The sequence below is a fragment of the Siphateles boraxobius genome, unplaced genomic scaffold, assembly GCF_051911475.1.
Source record: "Siphateles boraxobius isolate OS27281-9 unplaced genomic scaffold, OSU_SipBor_1 8, whole genome shotgun sequence".
In the NCBI taxonomy this organism is placed as follows: domain Eukaryota; kingdom Metazoa; phylum Chordata; class Actinopteri; order Cypriniformes; family Leuciscidae; genus Siphateles; species Siphateles boraxobius.
In genome coordinates this window covers 32,883,942-32,897,870 of record NW_027509208.1, presented here as the reverse complement: position 1 = coordinate 32,897,870, position 13,929 = coordinate 32,883,942, and the positions used below count along the sequence as shown (strand labels likewise).

At 40.9% G+C, this 13,929-nt stretch overlaps 9 non-coding genes across 9 annotated transcripts; 2 read left to right on the top strand and 7 right to left on the bottom strand.

The window, feature by feature from the left end:
• Positions 1-442: 442 nt before the first annotated feature.
• Positions 443-557, bottom strand: LOC143730078 (U5 spliceosomal RNA). The gene has a single exon (XR_013200308.1). It is a non-coding gene; the product is annotated as a U5 spliceosomal RNA (small nuclear RNA).
• A 1,760-nt stretch (positions 558-2,317) lies between these two features.
• LOC143730316 (U5 spliceosomal RNA) lies at positions 2,318-2,432 on the bottom strand. The gene has a single exon (XR_013200524.1). It is a non-coding gene; the product is annotated as a U5 spliceosomal RNA (small nuclear RNA).
• A 1,236-nt stretch (positions 2,433-3,668) lies between these two features.
• Positions 3,669-3,740, top strand: trnad-guc (transfer RNA aspartic acid (anticodon GUC)). Its single transcript has one exon. It is a non-coding gene; the product is annotated as a tRNA-Asp (tRNA).
• A 454-nt stretch (positions 3,741-4,194) lies between these two features.
• Positions 4,195-4,309, bottom strand: LOC143730075 (U5 spliceosomal RNA). The gene has a single exon (XR_013200306.1). It is a non-coding gene; the product is annotated as a U5 spliceosomal RNA (small nuclear RNA).
• A 1,549-nt stretch (positions 4,310-5,858) lies between these two features.
• On the bottom strand, positions 5,859-5,972 carry LOC143730315 (U5 spliceosomal RNA). The gene has a single exon (XR_013200523.1). It is a non-coding gene; the product is annotated as a U5 spliceosomal RNA (small nuclear RNA).
• Positions 5,973-7,733: 1,761 nt separating this feature from the next.
• On the bottom strand, positions 7,734-7,849 carry LOC143730258 (U5 spliceosomal RNA). Its single transcript, XR_013200472.1, has one exon. It is a non-coding gene; the product is annotated as a U5 spliceosomal RNA (small nuclear RNA).
• Positions 7,850-8,848: 999 nt separating this feature from the next.
• On the bottom strand, positions 8,849-8,964 carry LOC143730296 (U5 spliceosomal RNA). Its single transcript, XR_013200506.1, has one exon. It is a non-coding gene; the product is annotated as a U5 spliceosomal RNA (small nuclear RNA).
• A 473-nt stretch (positions 8,965-9,437) lies between these two features.
• On the top strand, positions 9,438-9,509 carry trnav-gac (transfer RNA valine (anticodon GAC)). The gene has a single exon. It is a non-coding gene; the product is annotated as a tRNA-Val (tRNA).
• Positions 9,510-12,180: 2,671 nt separating this feature from the next.
• Positions 12,181-12,296, bottom strand: LOC143730057 (U5 spliceosomal RNA). Its single transcript, XR_013200289.1, has one exon. It is a non-coding gene; the product is annotated as a U5 spliceosomal RNA (small nuclear RNA).
• Positions 12,297-13,929: the final 1,633 nt, after the last annotated feature.

Below are 13,929 nucleotides of genomic sequence, written 5' to 3'. Positions count from 1 at the left end.
TCACGACCAAACACCTTGCATAAGCTCGGGCTTTACCGTGGAAGGTGCTGTTAAAGTCAACCTGCCGTTCAAGACTCGCTTGATTATTTGTAGCTAATTGCATTTGAAAGATTTTACTTTCAAGAAAGCGTTTGCAATAGGTTTGTAAAAGGTGTTTTTTGAATGTTTGGCCTGAGTCTTTTTTTTTTTTTGGGATTTTCACTGTTCTGACCAGCGTGTTCCGTTCCGAACGCTTGGAAACAGTGAATAATTTTGCGAAGCAATCAGTTCAAAGCTTTGTTTCTCCCATCACTACCCTTTTGTGCTTGGTAAAACTTACATTCACACCGCTGTCTTGGACAAAACAGCCAATTCTTTTAGCCACGCTCGATCTGTGGCCCAGCCTATTGTGGTACTTTGTTACAAGCTGCCAAACGTCCTCTGTTCTTGAACAAACACATGTAGCTCTGCTGTGAGCAGAGCATCCAAAAATATCAGAAACTCGCAAATGTTCCCCTCCACGGAAATCTTTAGTAAAAGGCGAAAGATTTGTGCGTGAATGAAGAGAAACTCGAGCTGTACCCATGAGACATTGGGACAATGTGGTCCCAAGCACATGCAACCATGCTCAGCAAGGGTAATGTCTGGTGCAGGCTCCTCCCATCCAGCTTATTTTCTTTTAAAAAAAACAATAATACAGCCATATCCATTAGAGGAAGGAGCAAATGTAAAAAGAATCTGCCCCATCACCAAATGTCCGCAAACCCTGTCCAAGAGGATGTCACTGAATCCGATAGTATGTCGAAGACCAGTGGTAGTATTCGCATGACATTTTTATGAACTTCCTGGATGCTAAATGAACAAACCCTTCATCTCCTTGGATTGCGGGTGGATACCTCCATAGGACAGGGTGAGCTCCTTGGCCAAAATAAAAGGCTTAAATAATAATAACTCCATTAATGGAAAGCATATACAGTATTAAGTGACCTCTCAACGGTTGAGCATAGACAACAGTACCGTACCGCCCAGAGAAGCAATTGGGATGACCAGTCCTCGTTAGTATAGTGGACAGTATCTCCGCCTGTCACGCGGAAGACCGGGGTTCGATTAGTCTTCTTCTTTATCACGACCAAACACCTTGCATAAGCTCAGGCTTTACCGTGGAAGGCGCTGTTAAAGTCAACCTGCCAATTCAAGACTCACTTGATTATGTTTAGCTAATTGCATTTGAAAGATTTTACTTTCAAGAAAGCGTTTGCAATAGGTTTGTAAAAGGTGTTTTTTGAATGTTTGGCCTGAGTCATTTTTTTTGTTGCATTTTCACTGTTCTGACCAGTGTGTTGCGTTCCGAACGCTTGGAAACAGTGAATAATGTTGCGAAACAATCGGTTCAAAGCTTTTTTTCTCCCATCACTACCCTTTTGTGCTTGGTAAAACTTACATTCACACTGCTGACACAAGACTCGAAGTTGTGAACTGGGAAAGTGTGGATGGTTTGACGACTACCCAGTTCCAGTCTTGGACAAAACAGCCAATTCTTTTAGCCACGCTCAATCTCTGGCCCAACCTATTGTGGTACTTTGTTACAAGCTGCCAAACGTCCTCTGTTCTTGAACAAACACATGTAGCTCTGCTGTGAGCAAGACAATTCTGGATACCTCCATAGGACAGGGTGAGCTCCTTGGCCAAAATAAAAGGTTTAAATAATAATAACTCCATTAATGGAAAGCATATCCAGTATTAAGTGACGTCTCAACGGTTGAGCATAGACAACAGTAAAAGACCGCCCAGAGAAGCAACTGTGATGACCAGTCCTCGTTAGTATAGTGGACAGGATCTCCGCCTGTCACACGGAAGACCGGGGTTCGATTCCCTGACGGGGAGTCTTCTTCTTTATCATGACCAAACACCTTGCATAAGCTCGGGCTTTACCGTGGAAGGTGCTGTTAAAGTCAACCTGCCGTTCAAGACTCGCGTGATTATGTTTAGCTAATTGCATTTGAAAGATTTTACTTTCAAGAAAGCGTTTGCAATAGGTTTGTAAAAGGTGTTTTTTGAATGTTTGGCCTGAGTCTTTTTTTTTTTGTGGCATTTTCACTGTTCTGACCAGCGTGTTCCGTTCCGAACGCTTGGAAACAGTGAATAATTTTGCGAAGCAATCAGTTCAAAGCTTTGTTTCTCCCATCACTACCCTTTGGTGCTTGGTAAAACTTACATTCACACCGCTGTCTTGGACAAAACAGCCAATTCTTTTAGCCACGCTCGATCTTTGGCCCAGCCTATTGTAGTACTTTGTTACAAGCTGCCAAACGTCCTCTGTTCTTGAACAAACACATGTAGCTCTGCTGCGAGCAGAGCATCCAAAAATATAAGAAACTCGCAAATGTTCCCCTCCACGGAAATCTTTAGTAAAAGGCGAAAGATTTATGCGTGAATGAATAGAAACTCGAGCTGTACCCATGAGACGTTGGGACAATGTGGTTCGAAGCACATGCAACCATGCTCAGCAAGGGTAATGTCTGGTGCAGGCTCCTCCCATCCAGCTTATTTTCTTTAAAAAAAAAAACAATAATACAGCCATATCCATTAGAGGAAGGAGCAAATGTAAAAAGAATCTGCCCCATCACCAAATGTCCGCAAACCCTGTCCAAGAGGATGTCACTGAATCCGATAGTATGTCGAAGACCAGTGGTAGTATTCGCATGAGATTTTTATGAACTTCCTGGATGCTAAATGAACAAACCCTTCATCTCCTTGGATTGCGGGTGGATACCTCCATAGGACAGGGTGAGCTCCTTGGCCAAAATAAAAGGCTTAAATAATAATAACTCCATTAATGGAAAGCATATCCAGTATTAATTGACGTCTCAACGGTTGAGCATAGACAACAGTACCGTACCGCCCAGAGAAGCAATTGGGATGACCAGTCCTCGTTAGTATAGTGGACAGTATCTCCGCCTGTCACGCGGAAGACCGGGGTTCGATTAGTCTTCTTCTTTATCACGGCCAAACACCTTGCATAAGCTCAGGCTTTACCGTGGAAGGCGCTGTTAAAGTCAACCTGCCGTTCAAGACTCACTTGATTATGTTTAGCTAATTGCATTTGAAAGGTTTTACTTTCAAGAAAGCGTTTGCAATAGGTTTGTAAAAGGTGTTTTTTGAATTTTTGGCCTGAGTCTTTTTTTGTTGTTGCATTTTCACTGTTCTGACCAGTGTGTTGCGTTCCGAACGCTTGGAAACAGTGAATAATGTTGCGAAACAATCGGTTCAAAGCTTTGTTTCTCCCATCACTACCCTTTTGTGCTTGGTAAAACTTACATTCACACTGCTGACACAAGACTCGAAGTTGTGAACTGGGAAAGTGTGGATGGTTTGACGACTACCCAGTTCCAGTCTTGGACAAAACAGCCAATTCTTTTAGCCACGCTCAATCTCTGGCCCAACCTATTGTGGTACTTTGTTACAAGCTGCCAAACGTCCTCTGTTCTTGAACAAACACATGTAGCTCTGCTGTGAGCAAGACAATTCTTGGATACCTCCATAGGACAGGGTGAGCTCTTTGGCCAAAATAAAAGGTTTAAATAATAATAACTCCATTAATGAAAGCATATCCAGTATTAAGTGACGTCTCAACGGTTGAGCATAGACAACAGTAACACACCGCCCAGAGAAGCAACTGTGATGACCAGTCCTCGTTAGTATAGTGGACAGTATCTCCGCCTGTCACGCGGAAGACCGGGGTTCGATTCCCCGACGGGGAGTCTTCTTCTTTATCACGACCAAACACCTTGCATAAGCTCGGGCTTTACCGTGGAAGGTGCTGTTAAAGTCAACCTGCCGTTCAAGACTCGCTTGATTATTTTTAGCTAATTGCATTTGAAAGATTTTACTTTCAAGAAAGCGTTTGCAATAGGTTTGTAAAAGGTGTTTTTTGAATGTTTGGCCTGAGTCTTTTTTCTTTTGTGGGATTTTCACTGTTCTGACCAGCGTGTTCCGTTCCGAACGCTTGGAAACAGTGAATAATTTTGCGAAGCAATCAGTTCAAAGCCTTGTTTCTCCCATCACTACCCTTTGGTGCTTGGTAAAACTTACATTCACACCGCTGTCTTGGACAAAACAGCCAATTCTTTTAGCCACGCTCGATCTTTGGCCCAGCCTATTGTGGTACTTTGTTACAAGCTGCCAAACGTCCTCTGTTCTTGAACAAACACATGTAGCTCTGCTGCGAACAGAGCATCCAAAAATATAAGAAACTCGCAAATGTTCCCCTCCACGGAAATCTTTAGTAAAAGGCGAAAGATTTATGCGTGAATGAAGAGAAACTCGAGCTGTACCCATGAGACGTTGGGACAATGTGGTTCCAAGCACATGCAACCATGCTCAGCAAGGGTAATGTCTGGTGCAGGCTCCTCCCATCCAGCTTATTTTCTTTAAAAAAAAAAAAACAATAATACAGCCATATCCATTAGAGGAAGGAGCAAATGTAAAAAGAATCTGCCCCATCACCAAATGTCCGCAAACCCTGTCCAAGAGGATGTCACTGAATCCGATAGTATGTCGAAGACCAGTGGTAGTATTCGCATGAGATTTTTATGAACTTCCTGGATGCTAAATGAACAAACCCTTCATCTCCTTGGATTGCGGGTGGATACCTCCATAGGACAGGGTGAGCTCCTTGGCCAAAATAAAAGGCTTAAATAATAATAACTCCATTAATGGAAAGCATATCCAGTATTAAGTGACGTCTCAACGGTTGAGCATGGACAACAGTACCGTACCGCCCAGAGAAGCAGTTGGGATGACCAGTCCTCGTTAGTATAGTGGACAGTATCTCCGCCTGTCACGCGGAAGACCGGGGTTCGATTCCCCGACTGGGAGTCTTCTTCTTTATCACAACCAAACACCTTGCATAAGCTCGGGTTTTACCGTGGAAGGTGCTGTTAAAGTCAACCTGCCGTTCAAGACTCGCTTGATTATTTTTAGCTAATTGCATTTGAAAGATTTTACTTTCAAGAAAGCGTTTGCAATAGGTTTGTAAAAGGTGTTTTTTGAATGTTTGGCCTTAGTCTTTTTTTTTTGTGGGATTTTCACTGTTCTGACCAGCATGTTCCGTTCCGAACGCTTGGAAACAGTGAATAATTTTGCGAAGCAATCAGTTCAAAGCTTTGTTTCTCCCATCACTACCCTTTTGTGCTTGGTAAAACTTACATTCACACCGCTGTCTTGGACAAAACAGCCAATTCTATAATATATATATAATAAATAATAATAACTCCATTAATGGAAAGCATATCCAGTATTAAGTGACGTCTCAACGGTTGAGCATAGACAACAGTAACACACCGCCCAGAGAAGCAACAGTGATGACCAGTCCTCGTTAGTATAGTGGACAGTATCTCCGCCTGTCATGCGGAAGACCGGGGTTCGATTCTTCTTTATCACGACCAAACACCTTGCATAAGCTCGGGCTTTACCGTGGAAGGTGCTGTTAAAGTCAACCTGCCGTTCAAGACTCGCTTGATTATTTGTAGCTAATTGCATTTGAAAGATTTTACTTTCAAGAAAGCGTTTGCAATAGGTTTGTAAAAGGTGTTTTTTGAATGTTTGGCCTGAGTCTTTTTTTTTTGTGGGATTTTCACTGTTCTGACCAGCGTGTTCCGTTCCGAACGCTTGGAAAAAGTGAATAATTTTGCGAAGCAATCAGTTCAAAGCTTTGTTTCTCCCATCACTACCCTTTTGTGCTTGGTAAAACTTACATTCACACCGCTGTCTTGGACAAAACAGCCAATTCTTTTAGCCACGCTCGATCTGTGGCCCAGCCTATTGTGGTACTTTGTTACAAGCTGCCAAACGTCCTCTGTTCTTGAACAAACACATGTAGCTCTGCTGTGAGCAGAGCATCCAAAAATATCAGAAAATCGCAAATGTTCCCCTCCACGGAAATCTTTAGTAAAAGGCGAAAGATTTGTGCGTGAATGAAGAGAAACTCGAGCTGTACCCATGAGACATTGGGACAATGTGGTCCCAAGCACATGCAACCATGCTCAGCAAGGGTAATGTCTGGTGCAGGCTCCTCCCATCCAGCTTATTTTCTTTTAAAAAAAACAATAATACAGCCATATCCATTAGAGGAAGGAGCAAATGTAAAAAGAATCTGCCCCATCACCAAATGTCCGCAAACCCTGTCCAAGAGGATGTCACTGAATCCGATAGTATGTCGAAGACCAGTGGTAGTATTCGCATGACATTTTTATGAACTTCCTGGATGCTAAATGAACAAACCCTTCATCTCCTTGGATTGCGGGTGGATACCTCCATAGGACAGGGTGAGCTCCTTGGCCAAAATAAAAGGCTTAAATAATAATAACTCCATTAATGGAAAGCATATACAGTATTAAGTGACGTCTCAACGGTTGAGCATAGACAACAGTACCGTACCGCCCAGAGAAGCAATTGGGATGACCAGTCCTCGTTAGTATAGTGGACAGTATCTCCGCCTGTCACGCGGAAGACCGGGGTTCGATTAGTCTTCTTCTTTATCACGACCAAACACCTTGCATAAGCTCAGGCTTTACCGTGGAAGGCGCTGTTAAAGTCAACCTGCCAATTCAAGACTCACTTGATTATGTTTAGCTAATTGCATTTGAAAGATTTTACTTTCAAGAAAGCGTTTGCAATAGGTTTGTAAAAGGTGTTTTTTGAATGTTTGGCCTGAGTCATTTTTTTTGTTGCATTTTCACTGTTCTGACCAGTGTGTTGCGTTCCGAACGCTTGGAAACAGTGAATAATGTTGCGAAACAATCGGTTCAAAGCTTTTTTTCTCCCATCACTACCCTTTTGTGCTTGGTAAAACTTACATTCACACTGCTGACACAAGACTCGAAGTTGTGAACTGGGAAAGTGTGGATGGTTTGACGACTACCCAGTTCCAGTCTTGGACAAAACAGCCAATTCTTTTAGCCACGCTCAATCTCTGGCCCAACCTATTGTGGTACTTTGTTACAAGCTGCCAAACGTCCTCTGTTCTTGAACAAACACATGTAGCTCTGCTGTGAGCAAGACAATTCTGGATACCTCCATAGGACAGGGTGAGCTCCTTGGCCAAAATAAAAGGTTTAAATAATAATAACTCCATTAATGGAAAGCATATCCAGTATTAAGTGACGTCTCAACGGTTGAGCATAGACAACAGTAAAAGACCGCCCAGAGAAGCAACTGTGATGACCAGTCCTCGTTAGTATAGTGGACAGGATCTCCGCCTGTCACACGGAAGACCGGGGTTCGATTCCCTGACGGGGAGTCTTCTTCTTTATCATGACCAAACACCTTGCATAAGCTCGGGCTTTACCGTGGAAGGTGCTGTTAAAGTCAACCTGCCGTTCAAGACCCGCGTGATTATGTTTAGCTAATTGCATTTGAAAGATTTTACTTTCAAGAAAGCGTTTGCAATAGGTTTGTAAAAGGTGTTTTTTGAATGTTTGGCCTGAGTCTTTTTTTTTTTGTGGCATTTTCACTGTTCTGACCAGCGTGTTCCGTTCCGAACGCTTGGAAACAGTGAATAATTTTGCGAAGCAATCAGTTCAAAGCTTTGTTTCTCCCATCACTACCCTTTTGTGCTTGGTAAAACTTACATTCAAGCCGCTGTCTTGGACAAAACAGCCAATTCTTTTAGCCACGCTCGATCTGTGGCCCAGCCTATTGTGGTACTTTGTTACAAGCTGCCAAACGTCCTGTGTTCTTGAACAAACACATGTAGCTCTCCTGTGAGAAGAGCATCCAAAAATATCAGAAACTCTCAAATGTTCCCCTCCACGGAAATCTTTAGTAAAAGGCGAAAGATTTATGCGTGAATGAAGAGAAACTCGAGCTGTACCCATGAGACGTTGGGACAATGTGGTCGCAAGCACATGCAACCATGCTCAGCAAGGGTAATGTCTGGTGCAGGCTCCTCCCATCCAGCTTATTTTCTTTAAAAAAAAAAAACAATAATACAGCCATATCCATTAGAGGAAGGAGCAAATGTAAAAAGAATCTGCCCCATCACCAAATGTCTGCAAACCCTGTCCAAGAGGATGTCACTGAATCCGATAGTATGTCGAAGACCAGTGGTAGTATTCGCATGAGATTTTTATGAACTTCCTGGATGCTAAATGAACAAACCCTTCATCTCCTTGGATTGCGGGTGGATACCTCCATAGGACAGGGTGAGCTCCTTGGCCAAAATAAAAGGCTTAAATAATTATAACTCCATTAATGGAAAGCATATCCAGTATTAAGTTACGTCTCAACGGTTGAGCATAGACAACAGTAACGTACCACCCAGAGAAGGCACTGTGATGATCATTCCTCGTTAGTATAGTGGACAGTATCTCCGCCTGTCACCCGGTAGAGCGGGGTTCAATTCCCCGACGGGGAGTCTTCTCCTTTATCATGACCAAACACCTTGCATAAGCTCAGGCTTTACCATGGAAGGCGCTGTTAAAGTCAACCTGCCGTTCAAGACTCATTTGATTATGTTTAGCTAATTGCATTTGAAAGATTTTACTTTCAAGAAAGCGTTTGCAATAGGTTTGTAAAATTTGTTTTTTGAATGTTTGGCCTGAGTCTTTTTTTTTTGTGGCATTTTCACTGTTCTGACCAGCGTGTTCCGTTCCGAACGCTTGGAAACAGTGAATAATTTTGCGAAGCAATCAGTTCAAAGCTTTGTTTCTCCCATCACTACCCTTTTGTGCTTGGTAAAACTTACATTAACACCGCTGTCTTGGATATAACAGCCAATTATTTTAGCCACGCTCGATCTGTGGCCCAGCCTATTGTGGTACTTTGTTACAAGCTGCCAAACGTCCTCTGTTCTTGAACAAACACATGTAGCTCTGCTGTGAGCAGAGCATCCAAAAATATCAGAAAATCTAAAATGTTCCCCTCCACGGAAATCTTTAGTAAAAGGCGAAAGATTTATGCGTGAATGAAGAGAAACTCGAGCTGTACCCATGAGACGTTGGGACAATGTGGTCGCAAGCACATGCAACCATGCTCAGCAAGGGTAATGTCTGGTGCAGGCTCCTCCCATCCAGCTTATTTTCTTTTAAAAAAAAAACAATAATACAGCCATATCCATTAGAGGAAGGAGCAAATGTAAAAAGAATCTGCCCCATCACCAAATGTCCGCAAACCCTGTCCAAGAGGATGTCACTGAATCCGATAGTATGTCGAAGACCAGTGGTAGTATTCGCATGAGATTTTTATGAACTTCCTGGATGCTAAATGAACAAACCCTTCATCTCCTTGGATTGCGGGTGGATACCTCCATAGGACAGGGTGAGCTCCTTGGCCAAAATAAAAGGCTTAAATAATTATAACTCCATTAATGGAAAGCATATCCAGTATTAAGTGACGTCTCAACGGTTGAGCATAGACAACAGTACCGTACCGCCCAGAGAAGCCACTGTGATGACCAGTCCTTGTTAGTATAGTGGACAGTATCTCCGCCTGACACGCGGAAGACCGGGGTTCAATTCCCCGACGGGGAGTCTTCTCCTTTATCATGACCAAACACCTTGCATAAGCTCAGGCTTTACCGTGGAAGGCGCTGTTAAAGTCAACCTGCCGTTCAAGACTCACTTGATTATGTTTAGCTAATTGCATTTGAAAGATTTTACTTTCAAGAAAGCGTTTGCAATAGGTTTGTAAAAGGTGTTTTTTGAATGTTTGGCCTGAGTCTTTTTTTTTTGTGGCATTTTCACTGTTCTGACCAGCGTGTTCCGTTCCGAATGCTTGGAAACAGTGAACAATTTTGCGAAGCAATCAGTTCAAAGCAAGGTTATAATCCTTAACGAAAACGAACGAAAAAACGAAAACTAGGTGGGAAAAAACATTGTCGTTAACTAAAATAAAAATAAAAACGAGGCATTACAAAAAAACGATAACTAACTAAAACTGTAATGTGTGTTTGGCAAAACTAACTAAAATAAAATAAAATAATAGAGTAAATGTCCTTAGTTTTCGTCTTTGTAAATGTCTTTCATTTTTAACGCTATTTAAAACACGCAGTGTATTCGTTCAGCTGCATTTCCTTTCGCTGCTCTCCCTCCTTCTCTCTGTCACATGCACGCGCACACACACACACACACACACACACACAGCCCCTCCCCTCCGTGCACACCGCGTCTCCATGAAAACGAGGGTTCGACGTTGAAAGCAAGTTCGCGAAAGGTTGGTATCTCGTGAACACCTTTACACAATCACACATTAAAAAGTGGTGCAAAAATATTTTTAATTCTGAATACATTATTGTCTGTGTGTTAATGTCGACCCGAGAAGCGATTGCGCCTTCTTTAGAAAGTTAACAAGTCGCAAATTTGAGGTAAAATGCACTTGGGTTGTCGATATCAAATATATAAGCTGTGATTCAAATATTAAATAATGTTATGTCATTATTCAATACAGATGAGTAGCCGGTCCGACATTAATTTTATGGCCCGCGTCATGCAAAAGATGAATGCACTTTTTATTTTATTTTTAGTTCAAAGGTTGTGCGAATGTTAGACAGTGTGCCTTATATGTAGCCTATATGTTTAATACCGCGGAGTCGGACGCTTTGGATAATCCGTGGGTCAATTAATAAAAAATAACACTTATCATCGTCATTGCGATGTGTGTGGAATGTTTAATGTAGCATTATATAGCTACTTGATATCTCCGAAATGTAACCATTAACTTTATAAGCGCAACAAATAGCGAAACAAGCGGTAAAGCTGTCAGTTTGTGTGTGCACGCAGAGCTCGTGCATTCAGAGCTGCGCACTTTCAATTGCGTAATTTAAATATCACACTTTAATTATTTATAGCTCATAACTTATAAAAAATAAAATAAAACAAGGTGTTATTACTATATGACAAATGATAGACAGCTATACAGCGCGCAAGGACTGAATTGAGCTCTCTTTCGCGTCTGAATGGACAAATACACAGCATTATGTATAAATGTCCGTTTTGGAGAGTATTCATGCAAACACAGTCAGTTATGTCTTTACAGAACATACAGTTGTGAGAATATCGGATGTGCATCAGTGCAATTGGATCTGCACTCGGTCTTAAAGTGACAGTGCGTAATAAACCTAATGCCGTCTGTGCACTTAATATCAATCAAACAACAAAATAAAAAGAGAAAAGAATTCACTGCTCTTTAATGAGAAATAGCCTGTATTTGCTCAATGATTTTTCTCCATGTATTTTGAGTTTTTTAATACCCTTGAGTATTATTTTTGTTTTAATACATTTATAATCTACTTTTTTGTTCCAGATTTTTTTAATTTTTATTTTCATATTCAGTATTACTTTAAATCGGACAAAGACTAGCAATACTTACCTTGCAAGGAGGTTTTTAATACTCTGTTTGGGTATGAACTCTTTTTTTGTGCTTAATTTTAATAATTAATATTGCTAGAAAACTGTTAATCCACTTTTTTGTTCCAGATTTTGTTTCACGTTCAGTATTAGCCTACTTTAAATAGGACAAACACTAGCAAGACTTACCTAGCAAGATAGGCAATACACAATATTTCGTACTTATTTAGAAATGCAGTTTATGTCGTCTTTAGTCTATTTGCTATTTAGTTTTTTTTCCTGGCACACGTCACTTACACATTTTGCACTTTACTGCGGAGTCTTGTGCAGACTGTTTACATATTTGTGCCCATATGTACATTTTATGTACTGGTTTTATTGTTGAAATGATATTTCTAAAATTGTATGATGTTTTCGTTGAGTTATTATTACACAATTCTTTTTCTGACCTTTTTGAATCTTGCCCCTGACAAATAACCCAAAATCCAAAAAAAGACTAAAACTAACATTAAAACTAATAAAAACTAAACTAAAACTAAGCATTTTCAAAAAATAAAAACTAAACTAAACTAGCAAACCCTCTTTAAAAACTAATTAAAACTAAACTGAATTTGAAAACCAAAATTCAAAACGAAATAAAAATAAAAACTAATGAAAAATGCAAAACTATAATAACTTTGGTTCAAAGCTTTGTTTCTCCCATCACTACCCTTTTGTGCTTGGTAAAACTTACATTCACACCGCTGTCTTGGACAAAACAGCCAATTCTTTTAGCCACGCTCGATCTATGGCCCGGCCTATTGTGGTACTTTGTTACAAGCTGCCAAACGTCCTCTGTTCTTGAACAAACACATGTAGCTCTGTTGTGAGCAGAGCATCCAAAAATATCAGAAACTCTCAAATGTTCCCCTCCACGGAAATCTTTAGTAAAAGGCGAAAGATTTATGCGTGAATGAAGAGAAACTCGAGCTGTACCCATGAGACGTTGGGACAATGTGGTCGCAAGCACATGCAACCATGCTCAGCAAGGGTAATGTCTGGTGCAGGCTCCTCCCATCCAGCTTATTTTCTTTAAAAAAAAAAACAATAATACAGCCATATCCATTAGAGCAGAGGTTTTCAAACTGTGGGTCGCGACCCATTTGTGGGTCGCAGATTGGGAAGAGGTGGGTCGCGCAATCACTTTTGCAGCTGCAGCTGAATTTACGTTTCATGAGTGACACATACAAACAGGTTGCACGTTGAACCAACGTTAAATAGAAATCGCTATATTGCTTAGAGCGATTTAAAGTTAGATAAATGTCAGTATTGTGTTTCATGAAGCGCGCGCTTGCGACTTGTTGTGATAACAATTTTCACCGTCTCAGAGCGGCTTCGGTTCATTAAGCGTTAAAAAAATGTTTGGTGCGCATTATTAACGAGAAGAAACTCGTTTACTCCAATCACTGCACTGCATTCTGCATGAGATCGCATTACACCGGAGAATTCAAATGTCACGAAAGGTTGATTCAGGTCTGGGCTGCGTTTCCCAGAAGCATCGTGAGCTAAGTTGTTTGTAGAGACCATTGGTGGCAATGGTTCTGCGATCTACTCAGGCATACGATGCTTTTGGGAAACGCATTAATCTCTGTCGTCTGTTCAACACAGCGCTGTTGTCTTTCAGAGATATGGTCGTCGTAAGAGTGCGTTGTTTTGTGTTCCCTCGCATGCATTATGATACCTACCAACGCATAAGGAAAATACATATTTAAAAGGTAATTAAAATTTATACACACGAGCACGAAAGCGTTTTCTGCGCTGAACAACGCAATGAGTTTAACAACACTCGCAGCATAAATAGGCTATTAGTATTGAAATTCTAGGTCCTGGGCATAGCCTACTGTCAAATAAAATTATTAGTATATAATATATATATATATATATATATATTTTATATTCTGATTTTTTTGTCATATCAAACCTTTGGTTAAGATTAAGCTAACTTAATCTTTTTCATTTATTTAAATTTGTTTTGCCATGTTTGGGTAAATCAGTTGAGGCAGCAGACAAAAACTACTCAGTATTCTTCACATTATTTCAACAGCCATAAGGCTACTATTTTAATTCTCAAACTTTTTCTAATGTATGTACCATAAGTTTATTGCAATTAAACTTATATGTCATACTATGACAAGAAAAACTGCTCTAAAGAGAACTAACGCCTCCCACCCCACATTCATGCTTTAAAATTATTTAGGTGGGTCTTGAGATAGATTATTCTTGTCTACGTGGGTCCTGGAATGGACAAGTTTGGGAACCCCTGCATTAGAGGAAGGAGCAAATGTAAAAAGAATCTGCCCCATCACCAAATGTCCGCAAACCCTGTCCAAGAGGATGTCACTGAATCCGATAATATGTCGAAGACCAGTGGTAGTATTCGCATGAGATTTTTATGAACTTCCTGGATGCTAAATGAACAAACCCTTCATCTCCTTGGATTGCGGGTGGATACCTCCATAGGACAGGGTGAGCTCCTTGGCCAAAATAAAAGGCTTAAATAATAATAACTCCATTAATGGAAAGCATATCCAGTATTAAGTGACGTCTCAACGGTTGAGCATAGACA